Genomic DNA, 22,041 nt, shown 5'->3' on the forward strand with positions numbered 1-22,041 from the left:
GGGTTTAGCTGAAGAAATTTTTCTTTTTTCTTTATTATTTTATTTTTCTTTCTTACAGACTGGCAGCTCTGCCACTGCCAGTCTGCACCGTGGGAGCTGCCGGCGGGGTCCCATCGCAGCTGCGTGCGGCTAGGGATGGGCCCCGGCTGAGGGAGACACTGAGCTCTCCTGAGTCGGCGGACACCGCTGCGTGCGGCGCGTGTCGCGGCCACTCCATCCAGCAGAAGATTCCGGCAGCATGGCAGCGGTGAGTATCAAAAATGGCCGGACACCGCTGCGTGCGGCTCGTGTCGGGGCCACTCCATCAGAAGATGAGTACAAAAGGGACCGGACACCGCTGCGTGCGGCGTGTGTCGGAGCCTCGGGGTCGAGTTGGAGTACGCCTAAAGTGTGGTGAGTACAAACATCCCCCCTTGTCACTGATGTATGTTTTATCATGTGTTTGAAGTGCTTGCTTCGGCAGCACTAAATTGGAACGATATAGAGAAGTTTAGCAAAGCCCCTGCGCAGCATGAGCCCTGTGCAAGGATGACATGCAAATTCTTGAAGCGTTCCATATAATCCTGACCAGAATTAAACAGTTTCAGTTTTCAACATAGGTATGGTCCCCTATACTCCAGTCATAGAAGGCTGGAGTGCATCAAAGGCGCTTAATAATTTGAACTTGGCGCCATTATATGGGGGGCGGAGCTTCAGCCCGCTCTGTAAGCGGGCTCAGCGCTCTTCACTACCCGGCTGCAGAAGGCAGCCGGGGGATACACAGTGAGAATAGAAGCTGTATGCCAGAGTCTAAGGAGCATACTTAGCACATTATTATTTGCAAAAGTGAGTCATTATTGCTCACACAGCTAGGCTCCAGACTCTGGCACACAAGGTCACATGGGACTCGGTGCATGAAACGCTCCCCGGCCACAGCTTACAAGCGGCCGGGGAGATACAGGGCGCTTCCCGCTTATGGTAGAGCAGGTTTAAATTTGGCGCCGAAGCGGAGGGGGCGGAGCTAACTCCCGCTCTGTTCGGCGGGCTAAGCGCACTCCGTCCCCCGGCCGCTACAGGACACGCCGCTGCACTGTCACACCGCTCCCCGGCCGCTGCAAGCTCCCTTCCCTCTCCGGGCTGTTCAGGGAGGATAAAGGTAGGATGTGGGGGTGAAGGCTATTCCCGCTTTGCTCAGCGGGCTCCCGGCGGCGGATCGCAGCGTTCACTGCCTCTAGACACAAATCCTGTCTCAGGGGGGGTTTTTAAATTTTCTGTGCAGGGAGTTGCTGACATTCCTCCCTGCAGGAGAGTCCTCTGACAGGCATTTCATACAGGAGCCTGCTCTATTACAGGAGCTGGGGCTCATCTCATAATGATTCAAAAATGTGCACAATTTATTTACCATACATATACTACAGTATTTATCTACCCTAATGGGTTCACATACAGGGTTGGATTCACTGTGGGTGTGTATATATATATATATATATATATATATATATAGATGTGTATGTATGAATATATATATATATAGATGTGTGGAGGTATGTATATAGATATATGCATACAATGCCGTATATAGGGCAGTGCGGATGGTGTGGTGGTTGGCGTTGCTGCCTTGCGGCATGGAGGGCGTGGGTCTGGTTCCTACCAGTGCCCTACTTTTGTGTAGTTTGTACAGAGGTGTCCACATACATCTTTAAGATAAAACAAACCACTTCCGCAATGTTTTCTAATAACAAAATACCTCCTTGCCACATAACAATTTCCCCCATCTTTTCTCAGTCTGGTCACCATTTTGAAAAGCCAGCGGAACCTCCGAGAAACATCTGGTGCACCTAAATTTAGCGGTACACTACATACAGTGTGGTCTTCCCTTTATTATTCCTTGGCTAGTTACTAATGCTATTTGTAATTTGGGGAATGCGTGTAAGGCATCAGACAAATAGCGCTGCGGCTCAGTACGCTAGTAGCGGGTATCTGTACAGGGGGACCAGGGTTTGAAAATAAAGAAACTTTAAGGGGAGCCCCTATAGCCTAGGGCTAAGACTCCTGTCCCACAGCGCAGCGCTACTGGTTCAGGTCTCCGCTGCTCCAGAAAGTTTATTTGATGTCGGTCACTATATATTATAGTGCAGACTTTACATATGGCTGTGTTTCTTTAACCCACCTTTTCTCCTCTCACCTGGGATAGTTAAAGAATTCCCTCTTAGGTGTGAAGTATGCGGTGGAGCCATCTGCAGAGCCCTCCACGCGCCTGCAGGACACTCCTGTTGAACAGCTCAGATTATACAGGTAATGTCACTATTAACCAGAGATCTTGTACGTCATTTCACCTCTCCAGGTTTCTAAAGGAACCTTGCTAACCTTCCAGGTTACAATACTAATGATGTCTGTTTTCTGTGGAGTCTGAACCAGTGTCTCAGAATATCCAGGTGCATTATACAGCAGTTCGTCTGGTACTGCAGGTAAAGGAGGCGGACACGTCAAGTCCATCAGGGTTCGACGCCAATGACGAAATGACAGCGACTGGCCCAGTCTCGGATGAGCTGGGCAGGCTCCGGTAGGCGGCCGTCAGACACCCGAACACACAAAATCAGGTATCAAACAATGTTTGTTTTCCCTACCCTCTTCCCACAGTCGTCAGGAGATGGTATCAGAACCTTTCTAGGATATACCCCTCGATGTACCGCCGGTCCAACAAGCTGCCGTTTTCCTGAGCAACCTTGTTCAGGGACCCATCGAAGACATATACGGCAGCATGTTTCTACCTTGTCCGGAACAGGTAGGTTGTGGAACAATTGTCCTCTAGGTTACAGGATGTTTCACATCAGGATCAATTGATACTTTGGTACAGGTCCGAATCACGATTCTGCTCTATGATCTTTGAAGGTCACCACGTCTGCAGACTCGGACCCTGCATTTTCGCTTGGGCTGTCTTAAACCGTCGACCTCTGGGGCTGCGACTGTGACAGGTGAACATGTAATCCTACGGGGCAGATGGTTCAGGGGAAGGAACTTTCTGCAGGATTTCTTGAACCATTGGAGGTAAGTCCACTTTGCTTTCTCCTAATACTGCCCCAGCTCCAAGACAGACCGTTACCGGTCTTTCCTTTAGATTTTTCCGTGACCCTTCGGAAACTTTCGACTCCACACGGGCGATATTTCAGTCGCCAGGGGATCTCAAAAAAAAAAAAAAAAAAAAAGAGCTGAAGCAGAGGTTCAGCATCATCCTTATAAACCCACTACAGGTCAGACTTTCCTACCACCTGGAGGGTCCCAGGGTAGGCGCAGGTCGGTGGTCCTATGGGAAGAACTGAGAAGGCTGGGGCAAACTAGATTTCGGAACAACCATCTCAGGAGTCCCTCGGCAGGGGGCGGCCGATTTACGATGACAAGAGTCATACTGCAGGCGGCGCTCCATATGCTTCTAACCGCAAAGAGTGTTGATCCCTGTTTTTCACATATCATTTGAATCGGGACAGTTCTCAGGCCTTTGTTTTCTTCTCACGTTCCGAAGCCAGTTGGCTCGGCCAGACCTATTCTGGCCTTACAATCCTTTCAGTCTGTGATTGCTTTTTTTTTTTTGAACAAGAAAGGGAGTTTTTACGTGTCCCTTGTCTTCAGAGATGCCTGTTTACTGATTTCAGTTGGACGGGCTTTTCTCAGATTCACATTACAGGATTCTCATTTTCACTGTCAGTCCTTTCCTCTCGGTATCTCTTCCGCTCCCACAGAGTTCAGGAAGATCACAGAATAACTCTTTCAAGGGCAGAAGGTGACGTTGGTTCCCTAAATGGACAATCTACTGCTGCTTTCCCACTCTGTACATTAGGTGGCTTCTGAATATCCGGAGGATCCAGGAGCTTATGGTTCAACACAGATCCAATTTATGCTCCTCATAGACGTTTCTCAACTTGGTCCGTCAGAGGATTTTTCCTTCCTCGGCACCAGGTACTCTATTCCTTCAGTCAAGTTGCGACGCAAGGAGTGGTCGCCTCCATTCCTCTCTGAGCGGGGGACAACATTCCTCTCTGAACGGGGGACAACATCCCTCTCTGAGCGGGGGACAACAATCTTCTTTCCGGGTCAAGCCACCAGGTCAGACTCCCGGGGGAGAAAACATTCCCCGGAGTTTTGTCAGCTGGTCCGCTGTGGGCGGAGATTTCGGATCGACCTCAGGGCGTTCTGACTGACTTTTTAACCCTTTACTACTCTCGGGCGTGAGCTCGGGCAGTAGCCGAGGAGGCCCTCAGGGCTCCGGGGAGTTTTCTGGTTATTCTATCCGGCCTCCCTTTTTAATTTCTACCTCCGGTTCGGTAACACAGGAGGGGATTATGCGTGCTAGTCCTCTCGGTGGCTCTGGTTGGGCCACAGATGTCTTGAAGATACAGATACACCTGTTGTCAGTAGAGGAGCCTATGCTACTACCTCGACTGGACTGTCCACTTCAACAACTTTTCCTTGTTCAATCTTACACTGGTTCCGTGTAACCGTGTGACTGTTCACGAGACCTCAGAAGGGAGTAGTTCCCTAGGTTGGTTAGGCCTACCGGGCCCCGATTTCAGAAGTCTGTTACCTCTTCTCGCTTTTGCCACTTTTGGAAAACTGTATCGGACATAATAAGCATAAAAGGGGTTTTCCCCTTCTTTCAGTTACCATTCAGCCGTCATCTTTGGTTTCTCTGGGAGGTTTTGCTCCGCTGCGCTTCATACCACACTGACCTGAATTTTAGGTCTCTGTTTTTTTCGGTTTTCTTCCAAAAGAGATTAGCCTAGCGGCCGTAGGTTCGGCCTCTTTTTCAGGGAGTGCTCTATGGCATCTCCCCCGGCTGAGTTTCGGTCTCAGCGGTCGTTTCTTCCTGAGGGGATGTCCATTTTTCCGACAAATCTGACACTAGTGTTTTTTGGTCCTCTTTGAATGTTGTCATGGCTCGCCGACTCTCCCTACAGAGGTCTTCGGCTATTCGACAAAGTGTTTTCTTCTTGGTGCTGTACAATGCTCCCGTGCTAAATAGCCGGGGTCCCAACATACGCTGGGCCGTTGGATACATCTAACCATCAGACAGTCTTCTTGGAGGTTGCTAGGGAGCCTCCGTATTCCATTTCAGCGCACTTAACGCGCGTGGTAAGACCTTTGTGGGCGGCTGCCCGTGGGGTCTCCATAAATAGTTTGTCGGGCGGCTACTTGGTCGGACTGACATTCCTATTGTCAAATTCTACAAGTTTGACACTTTTGCGGCCTCTGCATCACAATTTGGCCGAGCAGTTTTTACAGGACTCGCAGCGCTCTCCCGCCCGTTTTTGGGAGCTCTGGGACGTCCCCATTGTAACTACGCTCCAGTGGCCCCTAGTGGATGAAGGAGAAAACAGGATTTTGGTACTTACCGATAAATCCCTTTCTCCGATTCCACAGGGGCCACTGGACGCCCGCCCAGCGCTGTTCCTCCTTGTTTTTTGCTTAACGGTTTGCAGATCACCATATGACTGCTTGTTGAGTTCAGGCTAGCCTGGTTTTTTGTCAGGTTCTGTTCCAGGTTTAGTTTGGGTTATCCTGGTTTACAGGGCGTCATTAACCTCCTCTACCTTAAGGTTTGTTTATTCCATCTCTCATCGGGCACAGTTTTACGTAGACTGGCTTGGAGGGGAGATAGTAGGGGAGGAGCTAGCCACAGGTTGAGAATTTTAAAGTGCCAGCTCCCAATTACTGCCTACTATATCCCCATTGTAACTACGCTCCAGTGGCCCCTGTGGAATCGGAGAAAGGGATTTATCGGTAAGTACCAAAATCCTGTTTTTTACCTCAGGTCCCCTCCCAACAGAAAAAGACAGTCTTTTCAGCCGCAGTCCTTTCGTTCCTATAGGAACAAGCGGGCGAAAGGACAGTCATATTTGCCCCGAGGCAAAGGAAAGGGTAAGAGTGCACCAAGCAGCTTCTTCCCAGGAGCAGAAGCCCCCCCCGGCTTCTGCAAAGCCCTCAGCATGACGTTTACAAGCGGACTCAGGGGCGGTGGGGGGTCGACTCAAGAATTTCAGCGCACAGTGGGCTCACATGTGGACCCCTGGATCCTGCAGATAGTATCTCAGGGTTACAGGTTGGAATTCGAGAAGTCTCCCCCTCGCCGATTCCTAAAGTCTGCTCTGCCAACGTCTCCCTCAGACAGGGCGACGGTATTGGAAGCCATTCACAAGCTGTATTCTCAGCAGGTGATAGTCAAGGTACCCCTCCTACAACAGGGAAAGGGGTATTATTCCACACTATTTGTGGTACCGAAGCCGGACGGCTCGGTAAGACCTATTCTAAATCTGAAATCTTTGAACCTGTACATACAAAAATTCAAGTTCAAGATGGAGTCACTCAGAGCAGTGATAGCGAATCTGGAAGAAGGGGACTTTATGGTGTCCCTGGACATCAAGGATGCTTACCTGCATGTCCCAATTTGCCCTTCACATCAAGGGTACCTCAGGTTCGTGGTGCAAAACTGTCATTATCAGTTTCAGACGCTGCCGTTTGGATTGTCCACGGCACCTTGGGTCTTTACCAAGGTAATGGCCGAAATGATGTTTCTTCTGCGAAGAAAAGGCGTATTAATTATCCCTTACTTGGACGATCTCCTGATAAGGGCAAGGTCCAGGGAACAGCTGGGGGACGTAGTAGCACTAACCCAAGTAGTGCTGCAACAGCACGGGTGGATTCTGAATTTTCCAAAATCTCAATTTACCCCGACGACACGTCTGCTGTTCCTGGGAATGATTCTGGACACGGTTCAGAAAAAGGTGTTTCTTCCGGAGGAGAAAGCCAGGGAGTTATCCGAACTTGTCAGGAACCTCCTAAAACCAGGGAAAGTGTCTGTGCATCAATGCACAAGAGTCCTGGGAAAGATGGTGGCTTCTTACGAAGCGATTCCATTCGGCAGATTCCACGCACGAACTTTTCAGTGGGATCTGCTGGACAAATGGTCCGGATCGCATCTGCAGATGCATCAGCGGATAACCTTATCGCCACGGACAAGGGTGTCTCTTCTGTGGTGGTTGCAGAGTGCTCATCTGTTAGAGGTCCGCAGATTCAGCATACAGGACTGGGTCCTGGTGACCACTGATGCCAGTCTGAGAGGCTGGGGAGCGGTCACACAGGGAAGAAACTTCCAGGGAGTATGGTCAAGCCTGGAGATGTCTCTTCACATAAATATACTGGAGCTAAGAGCGATTTACAATGCTCAAAGCCTGGCAAAACCCCTGCTTCAGGGTCAGCCGGTGTTGATCCAGTCGGACAACATCACGGCAGTCGCCCACGTAAACAGACAGGGCGGCACAAGAAGCAGGAGAGCAATGGCAGAAGCTGCAAGGATTCTTCGCTGGGCGGAAGATCATGTGATAGCACTGTCAGCAGTGTTCATTCCGGGAGTGGACAACTGGGAAGCAGACTTCCTCAGCAGACACGATCTACACCCGGGAGAGTGGGGACTTCATCCAGAAGTCTTCCACATGATTGTGAACCGTTGGGAAAAACCAAAGGTGGACATGATGGCGTCTCGCCTCAACAAAAAACTGGACAGGTATTGCGCCAGGTCAAGAGACCCTCAGGCAATAGCTGTGGACGCTCTGGTAACACCGTGGGTGTTCCAGTCAGTGTATGTGTTTCCTCCTCTGCCTCTCATACCAAAAGTACTGAGAATTATACGGCAAAGGGGAGTAAGAACGATACTCGTGGCTCCGGATTGGCCAAGAAGAACTTGGTACCCGGAACTTCAGGAGATGCTCACGGAAGATCCGTGGCCTCTACCTCTAAGACGGGACCTGCTTCGGCAGGGACCGTGTCTATTCCAAGACTTACCGCGGCTGCGTTTGACGGCATGGCGGTTGAACGCCGAATTCTAAGGGAAAAAGGCATTCCGGAAGAGGTCATTCCTACACTGGTAAAAGCCAGGAAGGAGGTGACTGCACAACATTATCACCGCATTTGGAGAAAATATGTTGCGTGGTGTGAGGCCAGGAAGGCCCCCACGGAGGAATTTCAATTGGGTCGATTCCTACATTTCCTGCAAACAGGATTGTCTATGGGCCTCAAATTGGGGTCCATTAAGGTTCAAATTTCGGCCCTGTCGATTTTCTTCCAGAAAGAATTGGCTTCAGTTCCTGAAGTCCAGACTTTTGTAAAAGGAGTACTACATATACAGCCCCCGGTTGTGCCCCCAGTGGCTCCGTGGGACCTTAATGTAGTTTTGGATTTTCTCAAATCCCATTGGTTTGAGCCACTCAAATCGGTGGATTTGAAATATCTTACATGGAAAGTAACCATGCTACTGGCCCTGGCTTCAGCCAGGAGAGTGTCAGAATTGGCGGCTTTATCGTATAAAAGCCCATACCTGATTTTCCATTCGGACAGGGCAGAACTGCGGACGCGTCCTCATTTTCTGCCTAAGGTGGTGTCAGCGTTTCACCTGAACCAGCCTTTTGTGGTGCCTGCGGCTACTAGCGATTTGGAGGATTCCAAGTTGCTGGACGTTGTCAGGGCATTGAAAATATATATTTCAAGGACGGCTGGAGTCAGAAAATCTGACTCGCTGTTTATACTGTATGCACCCAACAAGCTGGGTGCTCCTGCTTCTAAGCAGACGATTGCTCGTTGGATTTGTAGCACAATTCAACTTGCACATTCTGTGGCAGGCCTGCCACAGCCTAAATCTGTCAAGGCCCATTCCACAAGGAAGGTGGGCTCATCCTGGGCGGCTGCCCGAGGGGTCTCGGCATTACAACTCTGCCGAGCAGCTACGTGGTCGGGGGAGAACAAGTTTGTAAAATTCTACAAATTTGATACCCTGGCTAAAGAGGACCTGGAGTTCTCTCATTCGGTGCTGCAGAGTCATTCGCACTCTCCCGCCCGTTTGGGAGCTTTGGTATAATCCCCATGGTCCTGACTGAGTCCCCAGCATCCACTAGGACGTCAGAGAAAATAAGATTTTACTTACCGATAAATCTATTTCTCGTAGTCCGTAGTGGATGCTGGGTGCCCATCCCAAGTGCGGATTGTCTGCAATACTTGTACATAGTTATTGTTACAAAAAAATCGGGTTGTTATTGTGAGCCGTCTGTTCAGAGGCTCCTACGTTTGTCATACTGTTAACTGGGTTCAGATCACAAGTTGTACGGTGTGGCTGGTATGAGTCTTACCCGGGATTCAAAATCCTTCCTTATTGTGTACGCTCGTCCGGGCACAGTATCCTAACTGAGGCTTGGAGGAGGGTCATAGGGGGAGGAGCCAGTGCACACCACCTGATCCTAAAGCTTTATTTTTGTGCCCTGTCTCCTGCGGAGCCGCTAATCCCCATGGTCCTGACGGAGTCCCCAGCATCCACTACGGACTACGAGAAATAGATTTATCGGTAAGTAAAATCTTATTTTTACTGTGTTTACAATAAAGCCAGTATAATCGTATAGGGACAGCATGCCATTGTGGGGGTGGGGCTTCCTGGAGAGCTGGACCATTGGCTCAAAGGTGCCATTCCCAGCTGCTGCTGACTTCCAGGCTGCATGCAAGTGCTGCTTTTCCACAAACCCTGCTGAATCACCAATTGTACTGGTACCAGGGGGTTTTATAGAAAAAGGAGAGAGGGGGGGGAGGGGGGGGAGCATATAGGTGGCTCTACCACAGTCTGCCTTATTAAGTGTCTGAATTATACCAAGCAGAGCACTGCTTTGACTGAGGTATTGTGTTCTGGTCTCATTCCTCTGTCACTCCATTTAGGTGTCTGGGGTTTACTGTGTTTCACTATCCTATGTTTTTCACTATACTGTTTCACTAAACTATTTCTGCTGAATCAGAATGTCTGGCAAAAAGGCTGTCTCCCTCATGCAACAGTTTACCCCTTCACAGGGTAGTAGTGTTAAGGAGCCAGAGTGGTTAGAATCATTCAAAGGAATGATTCCTAATAATAGAGTTGGCTACTGCCAGACAAAGGCAGACCCTTAAGAAATCTAAGTTTTTTTTTTTGTTTTTTTTTGTTTTTTTTTAAATCAGGGCTGCTGACCACAGGCAGGCTCCTCAGCCCCCCTGATGGTCTCATAAACGCACACTCCCATATGTACTCCAGTCTGACTCTGATAATGACTTAGGGGAAGTAGAGGAGGTCAACACTTAGAGCATATTGAAAGATACTACAGGTTGAGTATCCCATATCCAAATATTCCGAAATACGGAATATTCCGAAATACTGACTTTTTTGAGTGAGCGTGAGATCGTGAAACCTTTGTTTTTTGATGGCTTAATGTACACAAACTTTGTTTAATACACAGTTATTAATAATATTGTATTAAATGACCTTCAGGCTCTGTATATAAGGTGTATATGAAACATAAATGAATTGTGTGAATGTAGACACTTTGTTTAATGCACAATGTTATAAAAAATATTGGCTAAAATGACCTTCAGGCTGTGCGTATAAAGTGTATATGTAACATAAATGCATTCTGTGCTTAGATTTAGGTCCCATCACCATGATCTCATTATGGTATGCAATTCTAAAATACGGAAAAATCCGATATCCAAAATACCTCTAGTCCTAAGCATTTTGGATAAGGGATACTCAACCTGTATTATGTTAGTGTTCACTCTAGGCTGTTTAAGCAGGGCGCGGCGCCCTGCTAGAACAGCCGCCCGCTCCCTGCCCTCCCGGCGTGTATAGATGCCGTGCACATGCGCGCGGCATCCATTCACGCATTGGGAGAGGGCTGGGGGAAGCCCAGCACCGACGGAGGTGCTGGGCACGCCCCCAACAGTGACGTCGCCGGCCACAGACGCTCTCTATAGTAGAGTCTGTGGGCCGCACCGCCCCCTAAAATGACGGAGGCGTGGCCGCGCCCCCTAATTTGCGTGGCCGCCCCCCCCCCATTTCTCTATCGTCCTAAGTGGATGCTGGGGTTCCTGAAAGGACCATGGGGAATAGCGGCTCCGCAGGAGACAGGGCACAAAAGTAAAGCTTTTACAGGTCAGGTGGTGTGTACTGGCCCCTCCCCCTATGACCCTCCTCCAGACTCCAGTTAGATTTTTGTGCCCGGCCGAGAAGGGTGCAATTCTAGGTGGCTCTCATAAAGAGCTGCTTAGAGAGTTTAGCTTAGGTTTTTTATTTTACAGTGATTCCTGCTGGCAACAGGATCACTGCAACGAGGGACAGAGGGGAGAAGAAGTGAACTCACCTGCGTGCAGGATGGATTGGCTTCTTGGCTACTGGACATGAAGCTCCAGAGGGACGATCACAGGTACAGCCTGGATGGTCACCGGAGCCACGCCGCCGGCCCCCTCACAGATGCTGAAGCAAGAAGAGGTCCAGAATCGGCGGCTGAAGACTCCTGCAGTCTTCTTAAGGTAGCGCACAGCACTGCAGCTGTGCGCCATTTTCCTCTCAGCACACTTCACACGGCAGTCACTGAGGGTGCAGGGCGCTGGGGGGGGGCGCCCTGGGAGGCAAATGAAAACCTTTAAAAAGGCTAAAAATACCTCACATATAGCCCCAGAGGCTATATGGAGATATTTACCCCTGCCTAAATGTACTAAATAGCGGGAGACGAGCCCGCCGAAAAAGGGGCGGGGCCTATCTCCTCAGCACACGGCGCCATTTTCTGTCACAGCTCCGCTGGTCAGGAAGGCTCCCAGGTCTCTCCCCTGCACTGCACTACAGAAACAGGGTATAACAGAGAGGGGGGGCAAAATAAATGGCAATATATTAATATAAAAGCAGCTATAAGGGAGCACTTAATCATAAGGCTATCCCTGTCATATATAGCGCTTTTTGGTGTGTGCTGGCAGACTCTCCCTCTGTCTCCCCAAAGGGCTAGTGGGTCCTGTCTTCGTATAGAGCATTCCCTGTGTGTCTGCTGTGTGTCGGTACGTGTGTGTCGACATGTATGAGGACGTTATTGGTGTGGAGGCGGAGCAATTGCCAAATATGAGGATGTCACCTCCTAGGGGGTCGACACCAGAATGGATGCCTTTATTTGTGGAATTACGGGATAGCGTCAACTCGCTTAAGCAGTCGTTTGCCGACATGAGGCGGCCGGACACTCAATTAGTGCCTGTCCAGGCGCCTCAAACACCGTCAGGGGCTGTAAAACGCCCCTTGCCTCAGTCGGTCGACACAGACCCAGACACAGGCACTGATTCCGGTGGTGAAGGTGACGAATTAACCGTATTTTCCAGTAGGGCCACACGTTATATGATTTTGGCAATAAAGGAGATGTTACATTTAGCTGATACTACAGGTACCACTAAACAGGGTATTATGTGGGGTGTGAAAAAACTACCAGTAGTTTTTACCGAATCAGAAGAATTAAATGACGTGTGTGATGAAGCGTGGGGTGCCCCGATAAACTGCTAATTTCAAAGAAGTTATTGGCTTTATACCCTTTCCCGCCAGAGGTTAGGGAGCGCTGGGAAACACCTCCTAGGGTGGACAAAGCGCTAACACGCTTATCAAAACAAGTGGCGTTACCCTCTCCTGAGACGGCCGCACTTAAAGATCCATCAGATAGGAGGATGGAAAATATCCAAAAAGGTATATACACACATGCAGGTGTTATACTACGACCAGCTATTGCGACTGCCTGGATGTGCAGTGCTGGGGTAGTTTGGTCAGAGTCCCTGATCGAAAATATTGATACCCTGGACAGGGACAATATTTTACTGTCGTTAGAACAAATAAAGGATGCATTTCTTTATATGCGTGATGCACAGAGAGATATCTGCACACTGGCATCACGGGTAAGTGCTATGTCCATTTCGGCCAGAAGAGCTTTATGGACACGACAGTGGACAGGCGATGCGTAGAGGAGTTATTTGGGGTCGGTCTGTCGGATTTGGTGGCCACGGCTACGGCCGGGAAATCCACCTTTCTACCTCAAGTCACTCCCCAACAGAAAAAGGCACCGACCTTTCAACCGCAGCCCTTTCGTTCCTTTAAAAATAAGAGAGCAAAGGGCTATTCATATCTGCCACGAGGCAGAGGACGAGGGAAGAGACAGCAACAGGCAGCTCCTTCCCAGGAACAGAAGCCCTCCCCGGTTTCTACAAGAGCCTCAGCATGACGCTGGGGCTTCGCAAGCGGACTCGGGGGCGGTAGGCGGTCGTCTCAAGAATTACAGCGCGCAGTGGGCTCACTCGCAGGTAAATCCCTGGATCCTGCAGATAATATCTCAGGGGTACAGGTTGAAATTAGAGACAGAGCCACCTCGCCGTTTCCTGAAGTCTGCTTTACCAACGTCCCCCTCAGAAAGGGAGACGGTTTTGGAAGCCATTCACAAGCTGTATTCTCAGCAGGTGATAGTCAAGGTACCTCTTCTACAACAAGGGAAGGGGTATTATTCCACTCTTTTTGTGGTACCGAAGCCGGATGGCTCGGTAAGGCCTATTCTAAATCTGAAGTCCTTGAACCTGTACATAAAGAAGTTCAAGTTCAAGATGGAGTCACTCAGAGCAGTGATAGCGAACCTGGAAGAAGGGGACTTTATGGTATCCTTGGACATCAAGGATGCGTATCTCCACGTTCCAATTACCCCTCACACCAGGGGTACCTCAGGTTCGTTGTACAAATCTGTCACTATCAGTTTCAGACGCTGCCGTTTGGTTTATCCACGGCATCTCGGGTCTTTACAAAGGTAATGGCCGAGATAATATTTCTTCTTCGAAGAAAAGGCGTATTAATTATCCCATACTTGGACGATCTCCTAATAAGGGCAAGGTCCAGAGAACAGCTAGAGATGGGTTTAGCACTATCTCAAGAGGTGCTAAAGCAGCACGGATGGATTCTGAATATTCCAAAATCCCAATTAATGCCGACAACTCGTCTGCTGTTCCTGGGGATGATTCTGGACACAGTTCAGAAAAAGGTTTTTCTTCCCGAAGAAAAAGCCAAGGAGTTATCTGACCTGGTCAGGAACCTCCTAAAACCAGGAAAGGTGTCTGTACATCAATGCACAAGAGTCCTGGGAAAAAATGGTAGCTTCTTACGAAGCAATCCCTTTTGGCAGATTCCATGCAAAGGGATCTGTTGGACAAATGGTCAGGGTCGCATCTTCAGATGCACCTGCGGATAACCCTGTCGCCGAGGACAAGGGTATCCCTTCTGTGGTGGTTGCAGGAGGCTCATCTATTGGAGGGCCGCAGATTCGGCATGCAGGATTGGATCCTGGTGACCACGGATGCCAGCCTGAGAGGCTGGGGAGCAGTCACACAGGGAAGAAATTTCCAGGGAGTGTGGTCGAGCCTGAAAAAGTCTCTTCACATAAGCATTCTGGAACTAAGAGCAATCTACAATGCTCTAAGCCAGGCGAAACCTCTGCTTCAAGGAAGACCGGTGTTGATCCAGTCGGACAACATCACGGCAGTCGCCCATGTAAACAGACAGGGCGGCACAAGAAGCAGGAGGGCAATGGCAGAAGCTGCCAGGATCCTTCGCTGGGCGGAGAATCACGTGATAGCACTGTCAGCAGTATTCATCCCGGGCGTGGACAACTGGGAAGCAGACTTCCTCAGCAGACACGACCTTCACCCGGGAGAGTGGGGACTTCATCCAGAAGTTTTCCACATGCTATTAAACCGTTGGGTAAAACCAATGGTGGACATGATGGCGTCTCGCCTCAACAAAACACTGGACAGGTATTGCGCCAGGTCAAGAGATCCGCAGGCAATAGCTGTGGACGCGCTGGTAACACATTGGGTGTACCAGTCGGTATAGGTGTTTCCTCCTCTGCCTCTCATACCAAAGGTATTGAGGATTATACGGCAAGGAGGAGTAAGACTAGTGGCTCCGGATTGGCCAAGAAGGACTTGGTACCCGGAACTTCAAGAGATGGTCACGGACGATCCGTGGCCTCTACTTCTGAGAAGGGACCTGCTTCAGCAGGGTCCTTGTCTTTTTCAAGACTTACCGCGGCTGCGTTTGACGGCATGGCGTTTGAATGCCAGATCCTAAAAGGAAAAGGCATTCCAGAAGAAGTCATTCCTACCTTGATAAAGGCAAGAAAGTAAGTCACCGCGAAGCATTATCGCCGTATTTGGCGAAAATATGTTGCGTGGTGCGAGCAGCGGAGTGCTCCGATGGAGGAATTTCAACTGGGTCGTTTTCCTACATTTCCTGCAATCAGGATTGTCTATGGGTCTCAAATTGGGATCTATTAAGGTTCAAATTTCGGCCCTATCAATATTCTTCCAAAAAGAATTGGCCTCAGTCCCTGAGGTCCAGATTTTTATCAAAGGAGTACTGCATATACAGCCTCCTGTGGTGCCTAAGGTGGCACCGTGGGATCTAAATGTAGTTTTAGATTTCCTCAAATCCAATTGGTTTGAACCACTAAAGAATGTGGATTTGAAATATCTCACATGGAAAGTGACTATGTTACTGGCCCTGGCTTCGGCCGGGAGAGTATCTGAACTGGCGGCTTTGTCTTATAAAAGCCCTTATTTAATTTTCCATTCGACATAGGGCAGAGCTGCGGACGCGTCCGCATTTTCTCCCTAAGGTGGTATCAGCGTTTCACCTGAACCAGCCTATTGTAGTGCCTGCGGCTACAGACGACTTGAAGGACTCCAAGTTGTTGGACGTTGTCAGAGCCTTAAAAATATACATTTAAAGGACGGCTGGAGTCAGAAAATCTGACTCGCTGTTTATACTGTATGCACCCAACAAGTTGGGTGCACCTGCTTCTAAGCAGTCGATTGCTCGTTGGATTTGTAACAAAATTCAACTTGTACATTCTGTGGCAGGCCTGCCACAGCCTAAATCTGTTAAGGCCCATTCCGCAAGGAAGGTGGGCTCATCTTGGGCGGCTGCCCGAGGGGTCTCGGCATTACAACTCTGCCGAGCAGCTACGTGGTCAGGGGAGAACACGTTTGTAAATTTTTACAAATTTGATACCCTGGCAAAGGAGGACCTGGAGTTCTCTCATTCGGTGCTGCAGAGTCATCCGCACTCTCCCGCCCGTTTGGGAGCTTTGGTATAATCCCCATGGTCCTTTCAGGAACCCCAGCATCCACTTAGGACGATAGAGAAAATAAGAATTTACTTACCGATAATTCTATTTCTCGGAGTCCGTAGTGGATGCTGGGCGCCCATCCCAAGTGCGGATTATCTGCAATACTTGTACATAGTTATTGTTAACTAATTCGGGTTATTGTTTAGGAAGCCATCTTTCAGAGGCTCCTCTGTTATCATACTGTTAACTGGGTTTAGATCACAAGTTGTACGGTGTGATTGGTGTGGCTGGTATGAGTCTTACCCGGGATTCAAAATCCTCCCTTATTGTGTACGCTCGTCCGGGCACAGTACCTAACTGGAGTCTGGAGGAGGGTCATAGGGGGAGGGGCCAGTACACACCACCTGACCTGTAAAAGCTTTACTTTTGTGCCCTGTCTCCTGCGGAGCCGCTATTCCCCATGGTCCTTTCAGGAACCCCAGCATCCACTACAGACTCCGAGAAATAGAATTATCGGTAAGTAAATTCTTATTTTCGGGCGCGCACGCAGCTTTGCCGCGCGCGCACATGTGCCCCCCTGAGTCCGGCGCCCTGCCCCTTTTCACTCCTAGAGTGAACACTAATTATGTCATACATTAGTTCTTTCCAATGTGTATGTATGCGTGTGTATGTGGAAGGTGCTCCAGGAATAGATTTTAAACCTTTCATAAACCAGAGAGGAAGTATTCCCTATTATGGCCACACACAGACGGTTGTATACAGAATTGACTTAGTCAGATAAGTGAACACTTAATTAAAATATAACTTATTAATTTTCATTCTGTAAAAGGTTTGCAAAATATAGTGCAAGTGGAAAAAGTGTATAAACAAATTAAGTAAATTAAAATGCTAGACCACGGTTGATAAGATTCTATTTGAAGTGTTTCAAAGTTGTAACTAGATTTCTCTAACGTCCTAGTGGATGCTGGGGACTCCGTCAGGACCATGGGGATTAGCGGCTCCGCAGGAGACAGGGCACAAAAATAAAGCTTTAGGATCAGGTGGTGTGCACTAGCTCCTCCCCCTATGACCCTCCTCCAAGCCTCAGTTAGGTTTTTGTGCCCGTCCGAGCAGGGTGCAATCTAGGTGGCTCTCCTAAAGAGCTGCTTAGAAAAAGTTTTTAGGTTTTTTATTTTCAGTGAGTCCTGCTGGCAACAGGCTCACTGCATCGAGGGACTTAGGGGAGAGAAGTGAACTCACCTGCGTGCAGGATGGATTGGCTTCTTAGGCTACTGGACACCATTAGCTCCAGAGGGAGTCGGAACACAGGTCTCACCCTGGGGTTCGTCCCGGAGCCGCGCCGCCGACCCCCCTTGCAGATGCCGAAGATGGAAGAGGTCCAGAAGCAGGCGGCAGAAGACTTTTCAGTCTTCCTGAGGTAGCGCACAGCACTGCAGCTGTGCGCCATTGTTGTCAGCACACTTCACACAGCGGTCACGGAGGGTGCAGGGCGCGGGGGGGGGGGCGCCCTGGGCAGCAATGTATAATACCTTGTTTATGGCTAAAAATACATCACATATAGCCCTTGAGGCTATATGGATGTATTTAACCCCTGCCAGATCTCACAATCTCCGGAGAAGAGCCCGCCGAAATAGGGGGCAGGGCTTATTCTCAGCACACAGCGCCATTTTCCTGCTCAGCTCCGCTGTGAGGAAGGCTCCCAGGACTCTCCCCTGTACTGCACTACAGAAACAGGGTAAAACAGAGAGGGGGGGCACTTTTTTTGGCGATATTACTATATTTAAGCTGCTATAAGGATACAACACTTATATAGGGTTGTTCCCATATATATTATAGCGCTTGGGTGTGTGCTGCAAACTCTCCCTCTGTCTCCCCAAAGGGCTAGTGGGGTCCTGTCTTCAATAGAGCATTCCCTGTGTGTCTGCACGTGTGTGTCGACATGTATGAGGACGATGTTGGTGTGGAGGCAGAGCAATTGCCGATAATGGTGATGTCACCCCCTAGGGAGTTGACACCGGAATGGATGGCTTGTTTATGGAATTACGTGATAATGTCAGCACATTACAAAAATCAGTTGACTACATGAGACGGCCGTCAAACCAGTTAGTACCTGCCCAGGCGTCTCAGACACAGTCAGGGGCTGTAAAACGCCCTTTACCTCAGTCGGTCGATACAGACCCAGACACGGACACTGAATCTAGTGTCGACGGTGAAGAAACAAACGTATTTTCTCTATCGTCCTAGTGGATGCTGGGGTTCCTGAAAGGACCATGGGGAATAGCGGCTCCGCAGGAGACAGGGCACAAAAAGTAAAGCTTTAGGATCAGGTGGTGTGCACTGGCTCCTCCCCCTATGACCCTCCTCCAAGCCAGTTAGATTTTTGTGCCCGGCCGAGAAGGGTGCAATCTAGGTGGCTCTCCTAAAGAGCTGCTTAGGAAAGTTTAGCTTAGGTTTTTTATTTTACAGTGAGTCCTGCTGGCAACAGGATCACTGCAACGAGGGACTTAGGGGAGAAGAAGTGAACTCACCTGCGTGCAGGATGGATTGGCTTCTTGGCTACTGGACATCAGCTCCAGAGGGACGATCACAGGTACAGCCTGGATGGTCACCGGAGCCTTGCCGCCGGCCCCCTTGCAGATGCTGAAGTAAGAAGAGGTCCAGAATCGGCGGCAGAAGACTCCTCAGTCTTCTAAAGGTAGCGCACAGCACTGCAGCTGTGCGCCATTTTCCTCTCAGCACACTTCACACGGCAGTCACTGAGGGTGCAGGGCGCTGGGAGGGGGGCGCCCTGGGATGCAAATGAATACCTATTTTGGCTAAAAATACCTCACATATAGCCTCCGGAGGCTATATGGAGATATTTAACCCCTGCCAGAATCCGTTAAGAGCGGGAGACGAGGCCGCCGAAAAAGGGGCGGGGCCTATCTCCTCAGCACACAGCGCCATTTTCCCTCACAGAAAGGCTGGAGGGAAGGCTCCCAGGCTCTCCCCTGCACTGCACTACAGAAACAGGGTTAAAACAGAGAGGGGGGGCACTAATTTGGCGATATGCTTATATATATATTAAGATGCTATAAGGGAAAACACTTATATAAGGTTGTCCCTATATAATTATAGCGTTTTTGGTGTGTGCTGGCAAACTCTCCCTCTGTCTCTCCAAAGGGCTAGTGGGTCCTGTCCTCTATCAGAGCATTCCCTGTGTGTGTGCTGTGTGTCGGTACGTGTGTGTCGACAGGTAGGAGGACGATGTTGGTGAGGAGGCGGAGCAATTGCCTGTAATGGTGATGTCACTCTCTAGGGAGTCGACACCGGAATGGATGGCTTATTTAGGAAATTACGTGATAATGTCAACACGCTGCAAGGTCGGTTGACGACATGAGACGGCCGACAAACAATTAGTACGGTCCAGACGTCTCAAAAACACCGTCAAGGGTTTTAAAACGCCCGTTTACTTTAGTCGGTCGACACAGACACAGACAGGGACACTGAATCCAGTGTCGACGGTGAATAAACAAACGTATTCCTTATTAGGGCCACACGTTAAAGGCAATGAAGGAGGTGTTACGTATTTCTGATACTACAAGTACCACAAAAGAGGGTATTATGTGGGATGTGAAAAAACTACCATAGTTTTTCCTGAATCGGATAAATTAAATAAAGTGTGTGATGATGCGTGGGTTCCCCCCGATAGAAAATTATGGGCGGTATACCCTTTCCCGCCAGAAGTTAGGGCGCGTTGGGAAACACCCTTTAAGGTGGATAAGGCGCTCACACGCTTATCAAAACAAGTGGCGGTACCGTCTATAGATAGGGCCGTCCTCAAGGACCAGCTGACAAGGCTGGAAAATATAATAAAAAGTATATACACACATACTGGTGTTATACTGCGGCCAGCGATCGCCTCAGCCTGGATGTGCAGAGCTAGGGTGGCTTGGTCGGATTCCCTGACTAAAAATATTGATACCCTTGACAGGGACAGTATTTTATTGACTATAGAGCATTTCTATATATGCGAGATGCACAGAGGGATATTTGCACTCTGGCATCATGAATAAACGCGATGTCCATAACTGCCAGAAGATGTTATGGACACGACAGTGGTCAGGTGATGCAGATTCCAAACGGCACAGTATGGCCGTATACAGGAAGAGGACTTGTTTGGGGTCGGTCCATCGGACCTGGTGGTCACGGCAACTGCTGGAAAATCCACCGTTTTTTACCCTAAGTCACATCTCTGCAGAAAAAGACACCGTCTTTTCAGCCTCAGTCCTCTCGTCCCTATAAGAACATATCTGCCCAGGGATAGAGGAAAGGGAAGAAGACTGCAGCAGGCAGCCCATTCCCAGGAACGGAAGCGTTCCACCGCGTCTGACAAGTTCTCAGCATGGCGCTGAGACCGTACAGGACCCCTGGATCCTACAAGTAGTATCCCGGGGGTACAGATGGGAATGTCGAGACGTTTCCCCTTCGCAGGCTCCTGAAGTCTGCTTTACCAAGTCTCCCTCCGACAAGGAGGTAGTATGGGAAAAAATTCACAAGCTGTATTCCCAGCAGGTGATAATTAAATTACCCCTCCTACTACAGAAAAGGGGTATTATTCCACACTATATTGTGGTACTGAAGCCAGAAGGCTAGGTGAGACTTATTCTAAAAAAAATTTTTTTTGAACACTTACAAAGGTTCAAATTAAGATGAAGTCACTCAGAGCAGTGATAACGAACCAGGAATAAGGGGACTATATAGTGTCCCGGGACATCAGGGATGCTTACCTCTATGTCCCAAATTTGCCCTTCTCACTAAGGGTACCTCAGGTTCGTGGTGCAGAACTGTCACTATCAGTTTCAGACGCTGCCGTTTGGATTGTCCACGGCACCCTGGGGTCTTTACCAAGGTAATGGCCGAATTGATGATTCTTCTTCGAAGAAAAGGCGTCTTAATTATCCCTTACTTGGACGATCTCCTGATAGGGGCATAGTCCAGGGAACAGTTGGAGGTCGGAGTAGCACTATCTCGGATACTGCTACAATCAGCACGGGTGGATTCTAAATATTCCAAAATCGCAGCTGATCCCGGCGACACGTCTGCTGTGCCTAGGGATGATTCTGGACACAGTCCAGAAAAAGGTGTTTCTCCCGGAAGAGAAAGCCAGGGAGTTATCCGAGCAAGTCAGGAACCTCCTAAAAACAGTGCATCATTGCACAAGGGTCCTGGTAAAAATGGTGGCTTCCTACGAAGCAATTCCATTCGGCAGATTTCACGTAAGAACTTTTCAGTGGGATCTGCTGGACAAATGGTCCGGATCGCATCTTCAGATGCATCAGCGGATAACCCAATATCCAAGGACAAGGGTGTCTCTCCTGTGGTGGTTATAGAGTGCTCATCTTCTAGAGGGCAGCAGATTCGGCATTCAGGATTGGATGCTGGTAACCACGGAGCCCAGCCTGAGAGGCTGGGGAGCAGTCACACAAGGAAAAAATTTCCAGGGAGTGTGATCAAGTATGGAGACTTTTCTCCACATAAATATACTGGAGCTAAGGGTAAATTTATAATGCTCTAAGCTTAGCAAGACCTCTGCTTCAAGGTCAGCCGGTATTGATCCAGTGGGAAAAACATCACGGCAGTCGCCCACGTAAACAGACAGGGCGACACAAGAAGCAGGAGGGCAATGGCAGAAACTGCAAGGACTTTTCGCTGGGCGGAAAATCATGTGATAACACTGTCAGCAGTTTTTCATCCCGGGAATGGAAACTGGGAAGCAGACTTCCTCAGCACGACCTCCACCCGGGAGAGTGGAAACTTCATTGAGAAGTTTTTTCCACATGATTGTAAACCGTTGGGAAATACCAAAGGTGGACATGATGGCGTCCCGTCTGAACATAAAACGGGACAGGTATTGCGCCAGGTCAAGAGACCCTCAGGCAATAGATGTGGACGTTCTGGTAACACCGTGGGTGTACCAGTCGGTGTATGTGTTCCCTCCTCTGCTTCTCATACCTAAGGTGCTGAGAATTATAAGACGTAGAGGAGTAAGAACTATACTCATGGCTCCGGATTGGCCAAGAAAGACTTGGTACCCGGAACTTCAAGAGATGCTTACAGA

At 49.2% G+C, this 22,041-nt stretch overlaps 1 protein-coding gene and 1 pseudogene across 1 annotated transcript in view; both read left to right on the forward strand.

Annotated features, from left to right (window-relative positions):
- LMNB1 (lamin B1) overlaps window positions 1–22,041 on the forward strand; it is a 109,944-nt gene that overhangs the window by 67,394 nt on the left and 20,509 nt on the right. The window lies entirely within an intron of this gene.
- On the forward strand, window positions 448–563 carry LOC134932599 (U6 spliceosomal RNA; annotated as a pseudogene).

This window comes from Pseudophryne corroboree, chromosome 1 (genome assembly GCF_028390025.1).
Source record: "Pseudophryne corroboree isolate aPseCor3 chromosome 1, aPseCor3.hap2, whole genome shotgun sequence".
Taxonomy (NCBI): Eukaryota; Metazoa; Chordata; class Amphibia; order Anura; family Myobatrachidae; genus Pseudophryne; species Pseudophryne corroboree.